We start from the raw sequence: 22,426 nt of genomic DNA, 5'->3' as shown, positions 1-22,426 counted from the left end.
AGTTTAGAAAACAGTATTGAAAAATAAAATAACCATTTGTTAGAGTTTATCCAGAGACCTGGAATCTAGATAATAAAAGATACATACTCCGTGGTAAAGCAGGCATAATTCTTCAATTTCTGCCATAACTCAAAAGAAATATCCATCAAGCCTACTCAGTTTATTTTACCATGATTTCATATATTCATGTTTGCCTCACAATTTCTTGGTTAGCAACCTGGATTCCAGGAAAGCCTGATAATGGGAAGGGCTACATGAGATAAGGTTTTCTAGTGACAAGAAAAGCAAATCCCCACTGAATATTAATGTTGGCACTTGTTTATACATCAGTCCATGTGCCTTGTTAGCCTGAAGTCAATCCCCAGAAGCTCATTATTCCTAAGGGAACTGATAGCAATAAGGGTCTTGAAACTGGATTCTGAACCTACAGAGATTTCATCAGTCTGCAAAAGAACTCTGCCTGAGCAAATGTGTGAAATGGTAAAAAGTAATACACAGGATACACCCTGATGCCTTTTTGCAAACCCCTGGAATCTACAGCACTGAGAATGAGCCCTAATGTAAACTAGGAACCCTAGATGATAATGATATGTCAATGCAGGTTCACTGGTTTTAACCAATGTACCACTGCTGTGGGGGATGCTGACAGAGAGCTGTGCATGTTGGGGTGTATGGCAGCTCTTTATACAGTACTTTTCATTCAATTATGCAGTGAACCTAAAACTCTTCTAGAAATATGAAATCAATTTTCTGTAGAGGTTCAGCACCACTTTATTAATGAATTTCAGCCACCTTAGAAAGACCAACATAAAGGGTAGCTGGGCTGGGCACTGATGAAGAGATGTCTCTGGTCTGCAAGTTTATAATAAAGAGTTTGACTCCATTTTTGATGTTTCCCCATCTGGGCAAGCTAATAGGAAAGCCCAAATGTTCCCTCCTTTGACACCACGGCAACCTGGAGTTCAAAGCACACACTTTGGCATGAAAGACAACCTAGTGAAAATCCTGACGTGCTCCTCCTTGGGCGACATCCGGTAGTTCATTTATCCTCTCTGAGCCTCAGCTTCTTTATCTGTAAAATGGAGGCAATAAATATATACCTTCAATGCTGTGAGAGTTAAATGAAATAACATACGGAAAGCATATGTCAAGGTGCCCGACACATAGACTTAATACAGTAATGGCCATACTCTGCCCAAAGTGAATCCTGTGATGTTGGACCTGATTTAGATGCTATTCTTCATGCCAAAAAGAATATATCTTCCCTGACTTCTCAGAGGGTCTAAAGTACACAGAAATAAGCGCAAGAGATGGCAGACTACAAGACGAGGCCCTTGGATTTTAAAAAGGCATTCCCAAGTAATAAGTTGTTAGGGTCAAAAATTTTGTAAAGCATATTGGCTGTATCAAGTTTTCTTATTAATACAATTGATATAAACTTCATTAATTTGACTCTAAACATCAATCATTGTGTATATCAGAAGACCATGAAATTTCTGCAATTAATAATAAATGTGATAATATAAGAAAGTTATTATTGCAGCAAATACCAAATGAGGACACAAAACAACAATGGAACACAAAAAAGAAGGTCAAGCAGAATTTGGATAAGGAAAGAAAAACTTGACAGAGATAACGCTTATAACGAAATCTAGGTAAGGTGTTTGTTAATTCATTGATGCAGAACAATGGTAGTTAATATCGGCTTACATCAAGCCATTATACTAAACAGCACAATGAAATTAAATGTTATATTAACTGTAGGATGTCGTTGAGGGCGTCAATCACTACATCAAAAATGGTCCTATTGTCACAGAATCAGAAAGAGTTGTACTTTTCCTAAATGGTCTGTTTGTGGGTGCCTTAAGGGCCCTGTGAATATAATGGTTGTGTTTTCTTCTTCATGATGGCTGCTAGAGAAAACTTGTTGACTACCCCTTGCAAAGATCTATGATATCATAATTAGCATTTGTATATTCTGGAATTCCTCTACTTCTATTGTACATATTCCCTTTGTCCAAATTCCCCAATTATTTTTAATTTATTCCAACATGATATAATGTATGTATTTTTGCAAACCATCTTTTAATAATAATATGAGGTAAAAACAAATTTTTGAATGTAATAAGCAAGAAACTCTCAGGATGCGATCCAAAAAATGAAATAGATGCTATGTGGATGGCTAGGTCTTGTTAACATAGCTTTCAGACTTGTAAGTGTTTGTTTGTTTTTTTTTTTTCTTTCTGTTGCTGGTCTTGTGTCTCATCTCACCTATACCACAATTCAGGGCCCATAGCACAGTATTACATGGTATGACTCTTGCATTTGTTAAGGAAAAGAGAAATCAGGAGAAGCCAGAAGGAAAGGAAAGTCCTGGGTCCCACCGTTTCTGCCCTTACATCAGAAGGATGCATACTTAGGCAATGGCCCTGCTGGGCCCACAGCCGGGGTTTGCATTCCCATGGGCCTTGCCACATGTTATTCTATCTTCTTTATTGAGCCAACTGAGAAAATAGCCTTGTCACTGGGGAGTACACAGGTGGCTTGCCCCAGGTAGTCTGTTTTGGGGAGCCAGCCCTTACAGTGTTTGTCTGGAAACACCAACTGCCCAGCTTCTGGAGACTTTGGAGCACATGAGATGTTGCCATCCACCTGCTGGAGAGAAGTACCTGGCCCATGGAAAGTTGTGTCTGGTACAGCCTCACTCTCACTGCACACTGGGAAAAGGGTTCTTCCAGGACATGGCTGGTTTGTTTTCTAGGCCATCCTGAATGAGAAACCAACCCTGACAGCACCTTGAAGGGCCACTTGCAGCCACTTCTGCTTGTTGCCCCCGTCATCTGTGGGTAAATGTTTAAGCGCAGGTCTCCAGTGGAGAGAACAGGAAAGCTCAGGTTTGTAGTGTTTGCCAGTTTCCATCCTATTTCAAGCTGCTAAGGTAACAACCCTGCACACACATTTGGAAGGAGCTATGCAGCCTCCCACCATTAGGTTTATTCCTTTGGGCAGACACAGCAAATGTAAACAACCCCAGGATTATTAATAATCATGAAATGCAGTGCAGTAATTAGAAAATGATATGTTCTGAGTAATAACCTGTGCTTTAAATTTAATTTTTTAATTGTAAGTTTATATCATTTAGTTTTTAATAATAGTTGTGCTTAATATTAGGCTCATAAAATTCATAAAAATATAACAATTGGCTCTCACAAGCCAGTGCAAACTGGTTCCAACAGAACACATTTTGGTTTGTCGTTGTTTAAGCTTTGTTGAGATGTAATTGATATACAAAAATTGCACATATTTATTGTATACAATTTAGTTTGGACATACACATATACCTGTGATGTCATCACACAATCAAGGTACTAAACATATATGTCACCTCCAAAATGGTATTGTGTTCTTTTGTGTGCAGGTGTGTGTGTGTTGGTAAAATTTAACATAAGATCCATTGTCTTAGCATATTTTGAAGTGCACAATACTGTATTGTTCATTGTAGGTATCATGTTGTACAGCAGATCTCTACAACTTAATCATCCTGTATAACTGAAATTCACCACACCTTGTTTCATAAAGCTTCCCTAAAAGTTCATGGATTGCTTGGTGCCTCTTGGCAATTTTTTAAATCTTTCTTTATTTGTTTATTTCTTACAAGGATTCAGGACAGAAGGAAGACATCAATACCAGATTGCAAGGAATGGCATGCATTACGTTTATTGTTGATGACATTTAACATAGAAAACCTGGGAGAGTTCCACAAATTTTCATGTGAAGCAACTGAAATATAAATATGAGATGATCTTATGTCACTATTTTTTGAAAAGCCTGGGAAGAAACAGCTACAGAAGTTGAAGAAAAATGACAATCATATTTTTTATTCCCTAAAATACAGATTTCAATATGTGTTAATTACTTCTGCAGTCAATAGTAAGAACTATTATTTCTGGACCTTGTAGTCTAGCAAGAAGTCTTCACTAATTCACAATAAGAAGTCATCGAATGAGTGCTTTTGTTGATGTGAGTAACCAATATTTTAATAGTATTTTGTAGTCTACATATACTCTCCTATTTACCCTTCCCTAAAAACCTGAGAAGGTGGTCTTATTTTCATCTGCATTGTGTCCATTAAGAAATAGAGGCATCTGGGCAGGGCACGGTGGTTTACGCCTGTAATCCCAGCACTTTGGGAGACTGAGGAGGGTGGATCACGAGGTCAAGAGATCGAGACCATCCTGGCCAAATGGTGAAACCCCGTCTCTACTAAAAATACAAAAACTAGCCAGGTGTGGTAGCATGCACCTGTAGTTCCAGCTACTTGGGAGGCTGAGGCAGGAGAATCACTTGAACCCAGGAGGTGGAGGTTGCAGTGAGCCAAGATTGTGCCACTGCACTCTAGCCTGGCAACAGAATAAGACTCGGTTTCAAAAAAAAAAAAAGAAAGAAAGAAAGAAACAGAGGCATCTTCAGTGATTTGCCCAAGACCACACGATACAGTAAGTAGAAAAGATAAATCTCTTCTCCTTCCTGTCTTTCTTCTTTCCTTTATTCCTTTATAAAGATTTAGTGGGTAGTGTATTAGTCTGTTAGTGCTGCCATAACAAAATACCACAGACTGGGTGGCTTAACCAACAGAAATTTATTTTCTCACAGTTGTGAAGTCGGGGAGAAGTCCAAGATCAAGATGCTTTGGGGTTGGTTTCTGTTGAGGCTTCTCTTCCTGGCTTATAGACACTGCCTTATTGCTGTATCCTCACATGGCCATTCCTTTGTGCATGAGCAAGAGAGAGAGAGAGAGGGAGATCCGATCTCTCTTCTGCTTCTTAAAAAGACACTACTCCTATCAGATTAGGGCCCCACACTCTGACCTCACTTAACCTTAGTTAACTCCCTAAAGGCCCTATCTCCAAATAAGGTCACGTTGGAGGTTAGGGCTTCAACATATGAATTTTATGAGGACACAATTCAGTCTGTAATATATAGCTATTACATGGCAGACACTAAACTAGAGCTGGAAATGCAGTGACAGACAAGAAAGACCTGGTCGCCGATTTCATGGCATTTGCAATGCAGAACAGACACTGAATGCATCCACATTTTCTCACACACAGCATTATCTATAGAAGACACAATGTTCACCCCGGTCTTCTTCATACTATGATTTTACCCAAAAAAATTCTTTTTGTATACCTATAAAGGATAAACTTCAGACCACCTTTTGTCTCATTCATCTGTCTTTAAATTTGTGGAGGCTGACTTAATACAATTTGCTTGGAAATGGAAGGAAAGAGGAAGAGGAAGTAGGGTCCTCCCTGAAAACAGAGGCAGCGTTAGGCCAAGACTTGTCAACAGGAATGCTGTGTTGCCATCATGAAAGACAAGGAATGTTTTTGTGAATTCTGTGCAGGCAGATGCTTTGCCTTCTTATCCTACCTAGACCAGTGAAGAGCAGAAAAGCTTTCTCTTTTCATGAGTCCCAAAATTCAACAGGTACTATATCTAAGAAGTCTCTGCTGTTAAGCTGAAGCAAATTCACAAGTGATTCAGAAGTTTTTTTTAAAGAACAAGAAGAACTGGACTCAACAACATCACAGCCCTTTGAGTCCATGATTCTGCATCATCTTTCTGCAGTGCAAATGGTAGTTTAAAAAAAAATGGGAGAAAAGAAAAAACGTTATAAGACCTTCTGTTTAATGATATGCAAATGAAACAGCTACTAGGTAACCAAGCACCATGGATTCTCATGGATTCTAACTCTGCAGTGTTTTCCGAATCCAGCTCTGCTTCCCAGCTGGTGAAAGCTTATATTGAATCAGATATAATATTGGCTATGAGTCAAACAAATCTGGCTTCAGCTTCTGTCTCTAGTCTCATGGTTACTAGTTCTATGAGCTTGAGCAAAACACCTAGTCTCGAGGAGCCTTGGTTTCCTCACCTTAAAAATCATAATAAAAATAATAGTGCTATCCTAGGCTCTCTCAAGGAAGAAACACACATTTCTAGCTATCTCAGGATATTATCAAGATATTACATATGATAGAAAAATGTTCTGCACAGCAAAGGAAACAACAGTGTGCAGAGGCAACCTATGGATTGAAGAAAAATATTTGCAAGCTGTACATTTGATAAGGGGTTAATATCCAAAATATATAAGGGGCCCAACGAACTCAATAGGATAAAAACAAACAAAATAAACCCAATTAAGAAATGGGCAAGGGACTGAAATAGACTTTCTCAAAGGAAGACATAGAAATGGTCAACAGGCATATGAAAAAAATGTTCAACATTGCCAATCAATAGGGAAATGCAAATTAAAACTACAATGAGATATGTCTCACACCTGTCAGAATGACTATTATCAAAAAGACAAAAGATAACAAGTGTTGGCGAGGATATAAAGAAAAGTGAACCCTTGTACACTGTTAGTGGGAATGTAAATTAGTCCAGTCATTACATAAAACAGTACGCAGTTTTCTCAAAAAACCAAAAATAGAATCACCATATGAGTCAGTAATGCCACTTCTGGATATTTAACGAAAAGATTTGAAATTAGTTTGTCGAAGAAATGTTTGCACTCCCATGTTCATTGCAGCAGTATTCACAATAACCAAATTATGGAATCAACCTAGATGATCATCAATGAATTGGTGAATGAATAAAGAAAATGTGGTATACTTACACAATGGAATAATATATTTGGCCTTAAAAAAGAAAGAAATTCTGTCATTTCCAACAAAATAGATGGAATTGGAAAGCATTGTGCTAAATGAAATAAGCCAAGCACAGAAAGACAAACACCTCATATTCTCATTTATATGTGGAATAAAAACAATCTAACTCATAGAAACAGAGAGGAGAATGGTGGTTAGAGTGGCAAGGCCGTGGGAGGAATGGGGACATGATGGTCAAAGGCTACAAAATCTCAGATGGGAGAAATATGATTTATTTTAGTTCTATTGCACAGTGTGGTGAATGTAATTATTAATAGACTGTTGTGCATTTCAAGATTGCTAAGAGAGATTTCTAAACTTCTCATCACAAAAACTGTCAAGTATTTGCGGTAATGGATATGTTAACTAGCTTGATTTAATTATTGTACACATCGTACTAAAAAATTATAATATCACTCGGACCCCATAAATTTAACAATTATAAATTTACAATTTTAAAAATATAAATAAACAGGAAGAAAAGGAAACAGTCACCACCCAGATGACCAGGATGTCATTGATCATGATTCAAAACAGGGCAGGTGTGGCTCTGATGACCCTGCAGGACCAAAATTCATCTGTTTAAAAATGAGAGTTTGTTACTCCCTACACTAGCAGCTCTGCCTAAATGGTGACTAGTCCCTTTCTCTCTCTCTGCTTTTCTTATACCTGCTCCCTTCTATTCTACGCCAACTAACTTCCCTCTGCTCTTAGTGTTATGACTCCTGCTAACGTCCTTCTCCTATTGCCTTCCTTCTATTGCCTTTTCTATATGTATTTTTCTTCTGCTTCCACTACCCACTGCACTCTTTTTGTGTGTTTCATTTTTAAGCTGTCTGAAGACAGGGTCAGATCTGATTACTACTCCATATAGAATTCTGTCTTTGGGACAGAGCTCGGTGCTGTCTCTTGTAGGCACTGGCCAGCCTATGGATGGCTGTCTTGGAGATTGATGATGCTTATCCTCAATACACTCAAGTGTGGCTAAAGTGCTGAGGCCACACAGGACAAAGCATTGTTACATCTGAACAGAGAACTTGCTAAAAGAGAGCTGGTAACAGGCAGGTGCTCTGGGGTTTATCAGAAAGGGATAGTGTAGCTGAACACTAGCTTACATGACCTGCCCAGTACAGGTGTTTGTGAGAATAGGATAAGACTTATAGCAAGTTGTCTAGTGTCGGGCCTATAACAGATGCTCAGTAAATCTTAGCCCCTCCTTTTGATCATCATTGCCACTATGCCACTACAAGCCTAAGTCTTCTCTTAAAACTGCAATAGGTTCCCACAAGTCTCCTTGCCTCCACGGTCTTCTCAAATTCATCTCCCACAACTCTACCATAGTTATTTGTAGAACCCAGGTAGAATTATTCATTTGTTTAATATATTTAAGATAAATCACATCCTTGCTATGTGCTAGACACTGTCTTAGATAACAGGAATAAAGAAATTTACAAGGTATGTATTCTATTCTCAAGAGGCTCAAAGAACAGTAAAGAAAACCAGTCATCATAAATATATATTATAAAAGGTTCATTAGAGAAAAAAAGAAACAAATAGTTCCCTGGTTAGAAAATGAAGATATTTCTAAAGAGAAGGCAGAAAGTGAGTCTGGAGGAATACAGCAGCTCAGAAAATGCTTAAGGGGAAGTTCGTTTCACAAAGATGACCAGATCATGGAGAATTTCAACTCCCATGCAAAGAATCCAAGTATTCTGAGACAAAGTGGAAAACTAATTTTAAGGGATATTAATGATGGTCAATGTAAAAAAAAAAAAAACAAAACTATTTCATAATCCATTTGTCCAGGAAATGCTGGGTTAAATGAAGAAAACAATGATAACAGGTTTCTTTAGGATTTCTTAAAGCTTTTAATAGGCAAATGCATATTGTGAATCTCCAAGAACTTGATGAAGGAGAATTTAATGTAGGACATTTTCCAAACCTATATGACCAGGAACTTCTTTTTTTTCCCCATGGGACACCGGGCAGGACATGCTACGACATTCCAGTGTATATTAAGTTGTTGTCTAAGAGGAGTCATTGAGGAGTTTCAGCAGAAGAGTGAGGTGAAAAAAATCCACTCGTGGACCTCAATATCCTGTAGAATGAAGTGCAAACTCTTTGTGCTGCCCTCCCAGCTTGGCCTCATCCTGCCTTTTCATCTCCAGCTCCTGGCTTCTTCCCTCCATGGTTTTAAACCCCAGACAAACTGGACATTTTGGTTTTGCATATGTGTATTCCCTTGCTTCTGAGCTCTTGCACAATCTCCTTTTGAAATTCTACGCTGCATCTCAAAGACATCTCTATCTTCAATAGAGTTTTCCATGAGTCCCAACACAATGTCAGTAGTAACTTCTGCACACTCTGTTGCTTATATTCCTAGTTAGCCCTATTTCATTCCATTTTCTCTAATAGACGGCAGTGTTCATGTGTAATGGGGGGAAGTTGCAGGTGGAAACGCTGGTCACTGCTTGCCAGAACCTCCATGTACCAATTCTAATTTTTCCCTTGTATGTTCCTACTTCCTCTTTGTATTTTGAGACGAACCCTCCTCCCACCTATCCCCACTACACAAACATACCACACACAGCAGAGGCTTCCAAAATTTCTCTCACTTCACACAAATGTGCAGAAGAAATTCAGCTTCTTTATTTTGTCTGTAAGCAATCTAATCTTTCTCATTAGCACCCACCTACTGAGTGGTGACAAAAACTGAGTTCATTTCTCTCTTGTAAAGTAATCTATTTCTCTCTAGAGAGCTCAGTCTTTTTTGGCTAGATGTTCTCTGTCTTTTCTTCCCCAAGGGGACATCTGGGTATATGAAGCATGGTTTCTGTATCCTCCTGACAGTAGGGAGTGGAGGTCTTGGATTAACATTTTCCATCCTTATGCTTCTCTCTGGACAGGCCATCATGGAAGTGCCACTGAGCCTGTTTCTGGTCATTGTACTGGCAACTGCTGTTAAACTTGGCAGCTGGTAGGATTCATGGCCTGTCCTTTTCCAGTTTCATTAAGACCCTGCGGTCTGATTTAAGTCTATCTTATGTCTCACTGAGGCAGTTGGTCTTGGCTCAGGAGGATTATCCTGCCACTCTCAGCTACAGAGCCATCCCACTCTGCCACAGCAGCCCTCTCCATGCCAGAATCCCAGCTCATTTTCTCTTTCCCTTTCCTCTCCAGGGCCTTCAAGAAAATCTGGGGCTCTGTCCAAGTAGGACTGGAATGAAAGACCACCTGGGAGAGCTAAAGCCAGTATATAAGGCACAAGACAGTTAGTTGCTCAATAAAAATTTGAATGGAGGGCTCCAAGAGGAAAAAATAATTTTTATGAATTTTAATTTTATCAGTGCCTATGATGGCTTGTTTTCAAGAAGCTATGACATAAATGATCATATACTCTTTATCCAAAGATTTTAATGTTTCTTATAACCATTTTAACACATTAAAAAAATTGATTTCTTTCTTCTTTTAGCTTATTATCACCATCCAAGAACATCATTTCAGCAGAAGGAAGTCCTCTACCCTCACATACTTTAAATTCTAAGAAAAATAATCATGGTATAAAACGAAACAAGCAAAAGCATCATTTTAGTAGGAGCAAGGACCCTATTCTAGATATTTTAAATTTTAAGAAAAATAATCTTAATACAAGATATACAATGCAGAATAAGCAGACAAGAATTCTTGAACAAAGTATTACCTTTTTTTTTTTTTTTTTGAGACAGAGTCTTGCTCTGTCACTCAGGCTAGAGTGGAGTGGCATGATCTTGGTTCACTGAAACCTCTGCCTCACGGGTTCAAGTGATTCTCCTGCCTCAGCCTCCCGAGTAGCTGGGATTACAGCACCCACTACCATGCCCAGCTAATTTTTGTATTTTTAGTAGAGACGGGGTTTCGCCATGTTGGCCAGGCTGTTCTTGAACTCCTGACCTCCAGTGTACCTCCCGCCTTAGCCTCCCAAAGCACTAGGATTACAGGTGTGAGCCACTGTGCCTGGCCAAAATGTTACTTTTAAATTGGAAAACAAACTGAGGACCTCACAGACAAATCAGTGGGCAGGCTGAGAGACAGAAAGTCTAAAAGTGAGATGATGGAAGAAAGAGCATGAGAGAGGTGGACTTTGGAATTTGTGAAATGAATAATCAGAACATTTCTCTCATTAATTATGCTCCATAAAGGTAACAGTACAATATTATTCAGGTGAAAATAGTATCTCTAAGGAGGACTATCTGTAATAAATGGATTCCAAATTAATAGAATCTTTTAAATAGTTTTCTAAAACATAGGTTCAGAATAAAGATAGTTGAAGAATAAAGAACGCTGAACCCTGATTAATAGGTTGATTGCATCTGTTCTTATTCTTCTGTATTAGTTCACTGGTCAGAGACTGGCTTACAGCTTCCTGTTAATTGTGACATTAGCAAAATGCCACACTTGCTATTTAAGGAGAGAGAGAAATCCAGACAGCTTTTAGCATATGAGTAATCGGCCATTTAGTGGGCAGCACTAAAGGTTGGATGTGAGGAAGGGTGAATTAGATATCCTTTTAATAGTGGGTCAAAGGAAAGTAGAAGCTTTAGATATCATTTTCCTTCATGGGAATATTCTGGAAGTTTTGATTTAAAAAAAAAAAGGTACTTTATATCAAATACAGAGTCATGAGTTCACTGGTTTATTTCTTTTCATTTCTCTTTTTAAGTAAAGCCTTCCTGGAAGATTGCTGCAGCATGTAAGTGTGAAGCCAAGCATTGACTATTCCATCACACCAAATATCATCTCTTTTCCTGTGGAAGGTGTTGAAAGGTTCATTTAATCCAATGACTCAATTGGAACCTTTTATAATGCATTTTATATGACACACAATTTATCTAGGTTTTAAAAATGCATTGGAAGAATACCTTTGTATATTTCAATGACCCTGAGAGAGCCTTGGTTACTTTAGATTATATGGATATTGTGCTATGACCTGCCTGCTTAACGGTAAACTTTTATCTCCAATTAACTTCTGCCTATGATCTATTTAAACCCTCAGAGAAGCAGAGAGAGGTAGAGAGTCAGATAGAGGCAAAGGGTGAAACTGCCTTTGGGAAACTATGACTGAGACAGTGAAAAAACCTAACTTAACCACCTCCGTCTTGCTTCCAACCTCCAAGCCATACTTATTCATCCCTGGGTGTAGGCTGAACTAACTTTGGGATAAACTTAACTTATAATTTATAGTCTAAACAAAGACAGTAACAGACCTTTCCCAAAGCAGGCATCCTTCTTGCCTGGGGACTAGACTGCTTTTGTAGGACTAACATTAGCCACAAGATTAGAAATTATGGTTTAGGAGTCATGCAGCTAGAGGCTACAAGCTTCTCACCCTCCCTAAACTGCTACTAAGATCAGTGGTTGAAATATTTTGCAGACCCTGCCCCGATAGATCAGCTGGCACCACCCAGATCAATAAACTGGCTCATTTCATCCTGTGGCCCCAACCCAGGAACTGACTCAGCACAAGAAGATAGCTTTGACTACCTATGATTTCACCCCTGACCAATCATCATGCCTGGCTCACTGGCTTCCCCTCATCCACCAAGTTATCCTTAAAAACTCTGCTCCCTGAATGCTCAGGGAGACTGATCTGAGTAATAACAAAACTAAACTAGGGTCTCCCACACAGCTGGCTCTGCATGAATTACTCTTTCTCTCTTGCAATTCCCGTCTTGATGAATTGGCTCTGTCTAGGCAATTGCCAAGGTGAACCCCTTGGGTAGTTATAAATTTGGGGGCTCATCCTGGATTGCCCTTATGGCTATCTATCCATAGTTCAGTGGCCCCCCACTCCAGCAATGGATCCAGAAGCCAGCCCAAGTGGCCGCCTAGCTATCTTGGACTGGGGGCTGACTCTGGTACTCTCTCTACTGGTGGGGCACTGCCGACCCAATGTGAATAGATTTAATTGCAATGGAGAAATAGTCCTTGGGAGATGTTGCTTAACCGCAGCCCCATCACAGAGTATCTGTCTGTAGCCGCATGGTAGGGTGTCTGTCTGTAGCCCCATTGTAGGATGTCTGAATTGGTGAGTATCCTAGGCACTGCCAATGCTTCCTTCCTTCTCCCGACTGGTTCTGTAGCCCTGTGGTAGGGTACCTGCAGCCCCATTGTGGGGTGTCTGTAGCTCCACCATGGGATATCTGTGTCTGTAGCCTCATTGCAGTGTGTTTGTTCAGCTCCTGGGAGGTCTCAGTTGGCTCTTTCTAACTAATAGGAAGAGTCCTGGTTTGGGAGACTTCTCCTAAATCAGGAAGATTTTGAAGAGGTTTCTCAGACGGAGAATAGGAGGATAGTTTGGAAGGGATACTTTTGGAGTTCTTGGTTAGGGATCTAATTTGGAAGGCCTTCTGTCTGACTCGTCTTTGTGTGTGTTTGTATATATGGAAGAGGTCTCAGAGGGGATGCTGATGGAAGTCCAGAAGGCCTAACTCAGGGAACCCTCTTTATTTTTCTGGTCACATTCAATGAGCCCTAAAGAAGGCTAAACAGGCCTGTCTCTCAGGGTGACTATCTGCTCTTCCCCTTGCCCAGAGACCCCATTGTGAACTACAGTTCAGAGGTCGCCTGTCCCCACCTGGAGTGGATCAAAGACAACAGGGACCAACGGGAAAAAGTCTGAGTTTTGCCAGGCTGATATTGGGTGTAGCTAAACAAGTGACTAATGTTTGTTTTGTTACGTGTATTTTGCTGGTTGGAAAATGTTAATTCGATTCCCCATGCAGCCCATTGGGCAGCATCTTGCAAATTAAGAATCTTGTCTGTGTTTCCAGAAAATAGTAAAGGGTGATTTTCTCTTGTAAAGTGGATTGAACTCCACAGCTATAGCACAAGTCAGCAAGGACATTAGAAGCCACTCTGTTCTTCTGGAAGCTGCAGAGAAAGGGAATCCAGAAACCTGGCATGCCAGCAGAAAGGGTAAGAAATTCTTACCAGCCAAGTTTCTGTTCTCTCTCTTTCTCTTTCTCTGTCTGGGTAAAACAGTAAACTATTGGTCTCCTCTGCAAGAGTTTGACGAATAGAAAAAGAGACTAGTCTTAGTCTCTTTTTTTAGAAAAAAAGTGAGTCTTAGGGACTTGTGAGTCTTAGACTAGACTTGTGAGACTAGTCTTAGGCTGCAGCAAATCTGGTGTACTTTGTGCTAAGAATTTGTCTTTCTGTGTTCCGTAATGGAGAAAGGGGTATCACAGGCTAGAACATGGGTTTAGACCCCTATAAGCCTGCTTTTCAAGCCAGCTTGGCAGGCTGGTCATTTACAAACTTTGCTACGGATCCCTGAAACCAATACGGTACGAAATGCCTCTGTCTTGTTTTGTGTCTTTAAGAGCTTAACCTTGTGACCATGTGGGGATACTTTCTTTTGGTTTCCACCATCCAGAGGACAGGAATTTGGGGGTTCATGTCATAGTTAGTCCTAAAAATTTTTCTTGAGCAGTTAAAAGCCTAGCAAGCTTGAAATTGGCTTCTCTAGGCTCCTTCTGGGAAAAGTAATAGAAAACTGCTCAACGCTGTTTAGCTCAGTAGCTAAGTCTTTATCTTTTGACAGTGGTGGCTTGGGTTCAATTGTTGGCTTCTGGATTGATTCCTTTCTGGTTTGTTATTTGTGTAACTTGGCCATTTATTGAGTTTTTCCCCCCATAGTTAGCTTCTGATTTCCTCTCTTGAATTTTCCTTTCTCTGAACTACCTTGTGGAGATTCTAAATCTTATAAAAAAGAAACTGCTTACCATGTCTTTGAAGCATGTAAGAGGTTACCTTTGGTAAAGTTCAGAAACTAGAAATATTGGCTGCTTGGCATGGCTAAAGTCGGGTAAGAAGAGATCTGAAAGCATTTCTTTTTTAAAGAGCACTATCGTTAAAAGTCGGCTTAATTAAAAGTGGATAAACAAGCTATAGATATATTTTTAAAACCTTTATGTTTTTCTCTTCTTGGAACTTGTTTTTCTGGAAAAAGTTTTTTCTTCTCAGTCGGCTGAATTATTTTTCTCCATTTTTTTTTTTTTTTGTCTTGCCACTCTTAATGCACATGAAAGGCCCTAAGATAAATTCTGGTAGCCTGGGACTCATTGGGAAAAACAGAGGAAGTGCCAAAAACCCCGTTTGGGGAAAAAACCCTCTGTTTTCCTCACGAAATCCCAGGAATTAAAAGCGGATAGATCTCTCTCAAAATCAAAGGCCCCGTTCTGTTTTGCATTGTGTTATCTGATGGTTTTGAGTTTTGAGGGTATCAGAAATTACTTTGCATTATGAGAGAGCTTTGGTATGTAATAACTAGGTAGGAAATATACTTTAAGGGATGGCTAATAGTTATTATGGAGGGGTACTTGATTCTTTGCACACTTGAATCAGAGAAGCACGCTCTTGGCCACCTGGAAGGAAACATCCCCACCTGCCCAGGGAGATGAGACTCCCATGAAGATGGGCTGATTATAAAATGGGCTGATTGGCTTTGGTCTGCCTTTCAATGAAACGCAGGGTAGAAGCTCTGCACTGTCCTCTCCCATAGTATTTCCCTCTTTTGGGGAGCCAGGATCCAGTATAAAATGACACCCTTAATTGTGAGGATCTGTCTTTGCCTTCAACTGCTTATTTGCTGCTTATTTGACCCTAGACATGCATGCTTTCCTGGCCCCATTCCCCCAAGGGCTCCACCCTGAAGCCAGTAATCCAATTAAGAATCTGGCAAATGAAAAATTTTACAAGTGCTGAATCTTCTGTCTGTCCATATATTTATATGTGTTGTATGTTTATATATAATAGCTCCGATTAATTGGCTTAGAAAAATAAGCAGGATCAAAGGACAAGGAGGCCAATAAAAGCTGCAAAAAGGAGGAGGATCTTGCCTTTATTCAGCCTCCACTGAACCTGGGTGGGCATGAGCTGGCAGGTTGAACTGATAATAGAAACATGCCAAGTTAGCAAAGCAACACAGAGAAGAGCCTGGACAGTTCTCCCCAGACCCTACAAACACTGGCTCCATGTGGCCACTGGGATTCAGGATCAGAAGATCCAAACCACAGAGGGGCATTCATTTGCAGAAATGAGGACAGAGACAGAAATAAAATCCTAGAGTCAGTACAAGGGTGTGCACATCAGTTGGAGGAAGGCAGTATCAAAAAGGCAATGAACAGTTGATCCCATAGGAAGAGAGTCAAGGTCAGCAACAAGCGAAGCCAAAGAAACAGTAGCAGACAAGATGTCACCTCCAAAAATGACCTGAGTCCACAGTGCTTGTAGATCAGCAGCACGCTTTTACCAAAGTGAAGAACTTCCCTTAGTATGCCCACAAGGACGTGATTCCTTCTACCACATCTTATTAATGATGTGGACATTTGAAACACTAAATTCCACAACAATTTAATTGGCACCTGCAGCCCTGAATTACCCTTCTGGAAAGATCTTGTCAGCCCGCACTGAATGCTTCTTCTGAATTGCCAAATAGCACTTAGAAGTGTGGGAAAATGGTCTGCTGCCCTCCACTAAGTCATGTCATGCTTTCTTCTTCATGTTGCCCCATGGTCCGCTGCATCCTGGCCTCCTGTTTACAATAGACATAAAGAAGATATCCAGCAATTTCAGGTCATAGTTCCTCACCAAAGAGTTAATGATCTGGTTGAGGCTGAAACCCCTGCTGTACATTGGAATCACCTGGGGACCTCTCGCAAAACAGCGTGTAGAGTCCAGTGGATATGGGTAAATTTTGTAAACTCCCCAGAAAAGTCTAATATCCATCCAGGGTTGTAAATGACTGTCCAACTCAAGGCATTACACATAAGCAGCAAACAAATGCAAGGCCACAGAGAGCACAAGCACAGTGTACCACAGATCAACGTCATTGCTGTTGCAAGTCAACCACACTAAAGCATGCACAGAGTCATTTTGTTCTTTGTTTAATAAAATGGCAAACCTGAAAAGCCAAAAATAAACTTAAGTTTACAGTCAGTTGGAAAGTAACTGGGATAAGTCAGTTGGCTTCAGCCTGACTACAGTTCTCCATGAACGGCATTGCTCAGGGACTGTCAGTCAATTCCTTGGCATAGAGGCTAGCTTATGCTGTGGTAACAAACAAATCCAAAATTCCTCAGCAGCTTAAAGCAACAAGTTACTTCTCACTAATGCCTCACATCTGTTACAGTTCAACTGAGGGCTTTGCTTCTTCATCGTTAGTTCAGGACCCATTTCCCAGGAATGTCCCAGATAACAGAGCAGCCGTTATCTGGGACATTCCTGGGAAAGACAGCATGATGTGCCACGTGAACACTTTTAAAGCTTCTGCTGAGATGTACCACACCTCATTTCTCCTATTTCATTAACCAAAGGAAGTCAGGTGATCACACCTAACAAGAATCCTACTATGTACCAAAACAAAAAGCCAGAAAGACTTGGTGAACAGAAAAACTGACTACTTAATGCACTAGATAGGTATGGACAAAGCAAAGCAACATAGACAAACCCATCTCTATTGTGTAATTTTTGTATTTCCTAATGATAGCTAAAATGTATTGAGCACTTATTATGTGCAATGGACTGCAATAAGGACAGACAAGCACTATTTAAGATTCATAACAACTCTACAGTAGATACCCTTAACATGACCACTTTATAGATGAGTAAACTAAGACTAAAAAGAAGTGAAATAATTTTTCCAAGCTCACAGAGCTCGGGGCAAGCTGTTGAGTTGGGGTTGAGTAGCTCCAGAGCTAGCCTACTGGTAAAGCAGTCCAGTTTGCTCAAGACTAAGAGGTTTCCTGAGGGGTTTTCAATGCGAAATCCAAGACCATCCTGAGTATTACAGGTATTAATCACATTACCATCTTATTGATCAGGTTTATAGTGAATGACAGTGCTTACTGTTTTCCACACCGGGGAAGAGCTCTGAAATCTGCTAATCCCTGTGCATAATAACAACACAGCATAATTCATGCCCTCCAGAAAAATCATTCCAAGTCTCATGTTTTTATTTTGATTTGTGTCTGTTTGTTGGGTTACTGTAGTGGTGATGATAGTATTAACATATCAGCATCCTATCATGAATATGCCTAAGAATCTCCCACCAAGATATCCTCAGTGTTATGTGTTCATTTAACCCAGGCTTCTGTGAACCACATAGACTTTCAGACCAACATTACCGTGGCCTTGGGGATTATCACAATATGACTGATTCTATCCCAAATATCCCCATTCTGTCCTCTGGTTCCCTGGAAGTTCCAAGTGGCTCACATCCTTCCTTAACAATCATTTCCATTTTTAAGCAGCCACTGTCATAGTTGTCAATTCTCCTACCGCTGCCAGAATGGAAGCCTAATGACATAATTCTGTTTATTGACCAGTCCCTACATATCAAGCCAGAGGCTGCTGCCGTTACACATTGTTTCATGTCATCCCTGACCAATCAGGTTGGGTTATTAACCTTCTGACATACCCAAATAGTTCACTCTACTTTCTGACAAGAGCTTCTCTTCCTTCCCAGATCTGGTGATTGCCTGTTTTCTTGCCTGTATATCTCATGTATGCAGCATGAGAGGAAGTCTATGTTTTAAGCCATCATTCTATTCCCAACAATCCCTCTTTCTCCCTTTAGTACAAAGCAGGACACTCTTAGGGGCAGCCCTCCAAGAGACAATCTTCTAAGAAGCACCCTGACACTGAACCAAACTACCTGACTTCAAATCCTGACTCTGTTACCTACTAGCTATGGAACCCTGGACAAGTTTCCTAACCTCTTTAAGCAAGCATTTCCTCATCTGCAAAATAGACATAATAATAGTACCTACCTCACAGGGTTGTTGTGAATATTAAATGTGTTAACAAATATAAAGCTTTAAAACAGAACCTGGCATCAAACACCAACGTTCTGGCTTGCCTGGGACTTAAGGGCTTCAAGGATGCAGGACTTTCAGTACTGAAACTAGAAAAGTCCCACGCAAAGCAGGTAACTCCACCTGGCACATAGTAAGCAATGTTTCTATGTAAGCTTTTGTTGAAGAAGTGGTTGGTGATACATGGAAAGATAGTACCCTCTTTTGAACCATAACTAGATTATTACGTATCTCCAATTTCTGTTTCTTTTCTGAATTATGTCATCTGAGCAAGCAGCATGCATACACACCTCCTAAACTAAGCACCCAGCTTATGGGCTCCTAAACTAGGCACCCAGCTCATGGGCTCTTTTGTCTTCAAATATATCATCCTAAGCAGAGGCCCAATCATCTCTGGTCCATCTCTCCCAAGGTTTTTACATTAGAATCACAGGTTCACATCTCATTCATTTATTTACTCCTAAGGTCTGCTTAGGAGAAGCAGAAATGGGGCTTTCTTCTTATTGGCTCATTTGTTTGATCTTGTTTAATGAGGCAAATTTTTATAACACTAGGATGTGAAATATTATTACTGTCAACAGTGCCCGATATTATTTGGCTTTCCAATCACAGTGATTGCTGTGCATAAACAAATGACATTTGTTCACCTATCCTCAGCTCTCACAACTACATAATCACTAACAGAATGTTAAATATATCTCTGATGCACTGGCCCAAACTTACATAGGTATGTACATGGTCAACATAATTAAAAACTATTGTAAATTTTCACAAGCACAACAGGACTTGTAATTCCAAAATGATATTGTCACCTTGAATGGAGATGACAGCTGTAGAAGAAAAAATTAAAATTTAGTCCCAGATAACTCCCAAGTCTACACTAGTTTAAAGAGACCTTAAATTACTTAAACATTTTAAGTCTATTTCCTCATCTGAATAACATGAATAACACCTGCTTTATAGGACTTTGTGAAGATTAAATGAAACTAATGCATATCAGTCACCCAGCTTACTCCTTCCCAATTTTAAATCTAAGTTATCCTGGGGTAGGAGAAGAGGCACATAGCCAATCCAGAGAGAGTGATGTTGCACAAAATATTTGGACTTCCTTGCACCATATCCTTGTAAGTTTCTAAACACAAAAATTCACTCCAAGTGAAGCTTGGTGAATAAAGTGCCCCAGCAAGGCAACACCATCTGTAACAAAAATGTAATTCTAAAGTGATAAGGAGACGCAGATGAAAAACTAACTCTGAGGAAATTCCAAAAGAAGAGTTTCAAAAACATTTTGAGAAATGGTAGAATATTTCAAATTAGTTCAGAGCTTCTCAAGGTGACTCCTTGAAATAGCAACCCTGACCTGAATGGTTGCATCTATGTTTATTTTTTTAATCACATTTATTTTCATTTCTCTTATATAATTAAAATTAATCCTGATTTCAAACATCAATTTAGATATTCTAATCACTGTCTATGCTTGAAAGCACCCTGATATGTCATAAATCAAAGTTGAAAATTTTTTCTTGTTGTGCAAACTTCAGGGTTGGTGTAAGAAGGAATAAAGTTGTGTGTGTTACACATATGGTACTCCTGCAGATGGCCACGTGGAGGGCAGATTTCCATAGCCAGAATGTAGAATAGATTGTGTTTCCCATCCTAACATTTACAATAAAAACACCCACATAAGTTGGTTAAAAATATTTTGGTTTCAGCATGATTAAATAATATGTTTGCAATTAATATCTATTCACTTTGCTGTGAACTCTTTTTTTTTTTTTTATTATTATACTTTAGGTTTTAGGGTACATGTGCACAATGTGCAGGTTTGTTACGTATGTATCCATGTGCCATGTTGATTTCCTGCACCCATTAACTCGTCATTTAGCATTAGGTGTATCTCCTAATGCTGTCCCTCCCCCCTCCCCCCACCCCACAACAGTCCCCGGAGTGTGATGTTCCCCTTCCTGTGTCCATGAGTTCTCATTGTTCAATTCCCACCTATGAGTGAGAAGATACGGTATTTGGTTTTTTGTCCTTGCGATAGTTTACTGAGAATGATGTTTTCCAGTTTCATCCATGTCCCTACAAAGGACATGAACTCATCATTTTTTATGGCTGCATAGTATTCCATGGTGTATATGTGCCACATTTTCTTAATCCAGTCTATCGTTGTTGGACATTTGGGTTGGTTCCAACTCTTTGCTATTGTGAATAGTGCCGCAATAAACATACGTGTGCATGTGTCTTTATAGCAGCATGATTTATAGACCTTTGGGTATATACCCAGTAATGGGATGGCTGGGTCAAATGGTATTTCTAGTTCTAGATCCCTGAGGAATCGCCACACTGACTTCCACAATGGTTGAACTAGTTTACAGTCCCACCAGCAGTGTAGAAGTGTTCCTATTTCTCCACATCCTCTCCAGCACCTGTTGTTTCCTGCTTTTTTAATGATGGCCATTCTAACTGGTGTGAGATGGTATCTCACTGTGGTTTTGATTTGCATTTCTCTGATGGCCAGTGATGAGGAGCATTTCTTCATGTGTTTTTTGGCTGCATAAATGTCTTCTTTTGAGAAGTGTCTGTTCATGTCCTTTGCCCACTTTTTGATGGGGTTGTTTGGTTTTTTCTTGTAAATTTGTTTGAGTTCATTGTAGATTCTGGATATTAGCCCCTTGTCAGATGAGTAGGTTGCAAAAATTTTCTCCCATTCTGTAGGTTGCCTGTTCACTCTGATGGTAGTTTCTTTTGCTGTGCAGAAGCTCTTTAGTTTAATTAGATCCCATTTGTCAATTTTGGCTTTTGTTGCCATTGCTTTTGGTGTTTTAGACATGAAGTCCTTGCCCACGCCTATGGCCTGAATGGTATTGCCTAGGTTTTCTTGTAGGATTTTAATGGTTTTAGCTCTAACATGTAAGTCTTTAATCCATCTTGAATTAATTTTTGTATAAGGTGCAAGGAAGGGATCCAGTTTCAGCTTTCTACATATGGCTAGCCAGTTTTCCCAGCACCATTTATTAAATAGGGAATCCTTTCCCCATTGCTTGTTTTTGTCAGGTTTGTCAAAGATCAGATAGTTGTAGCTATGCGGCATCATTTCTGAGGGCTCTGTTCTGTTCCATTGATCTATGTCTCTGTTGTGGTACCAGTACCATGCTGTTTTGGTTACTGTAGCCTTGTAGTATAGTTTGAAGTCAGGTAGCGTGATGCCTCCAGCTTTGTTCTTTTGGCTTAGGATTGACTTGGCGATGCGGGCTCTTTTTTGGTTCCATGTGAACTTTAAAGTAGTTTTTTCCAATTCTGTGAAGAAAGTCATTGGTAGCTTGATGGGGATGGCATTGAATCTATAAATGACTTTGGGCAGTATGGCCATTTTCACGATATTGATTCTTCCAACCCATGAGCATGGAATGTTCTTCCATTTGTTTGTATCCTCTTTAATTTCATTGAGCAGTGGTTTGTAGTTCTCCTTGAAGAGATCCTTCACATCCCTTGTAAGCTGGATTCCTAGGTATTTTATTCTCTTTGAAGCAATTGTGAATGGGAGTTCACTCATGATTTGGCTCTCTGTTTGTCTGTGATTGGTGTACAAGAATGCTTGTGATTTTTGTACATTGATTTTGTATCCTGAGACTTTGCTGAAGTTGCTAATCAGCTTAAGGAGATTTTGGGCTGAGACAATGGGATTTTCTAGATATACAATCATGTCATCTGCAAACAGGGACAGTGTGACTTCCTCTTTTCCTAATTGAATACCCTTTATTTCCTTCTCCTGCCTGATTGCTCTGGCCAGAACTTCCAGCACCATGTTGAATAGGAGTGGTGAGAGAGGGCATCCCTGTCTTGTGCCAGTTTTCAGAG

The sequence above is a fragment of the Symphalangus syndactylus genome, chromosome 6 (assembly GCF_028878055.3).
Source record: "Symphalangus syndactylus isolate Jambi chromosome 6, NHGRI_mSymSyn1-v2.1_pri, whole genome shotgun sequence".
Classification (NCBI taxonomy): domain Eukaryota; kingdom Metazoa; phylum Chordata; class Mammalia; order Primates; family Hylobatidae; genus Symphalangus; species Symphalangus syndactylus.
This window is presented reverse-complemented; position numbering follows the sequence as displayed.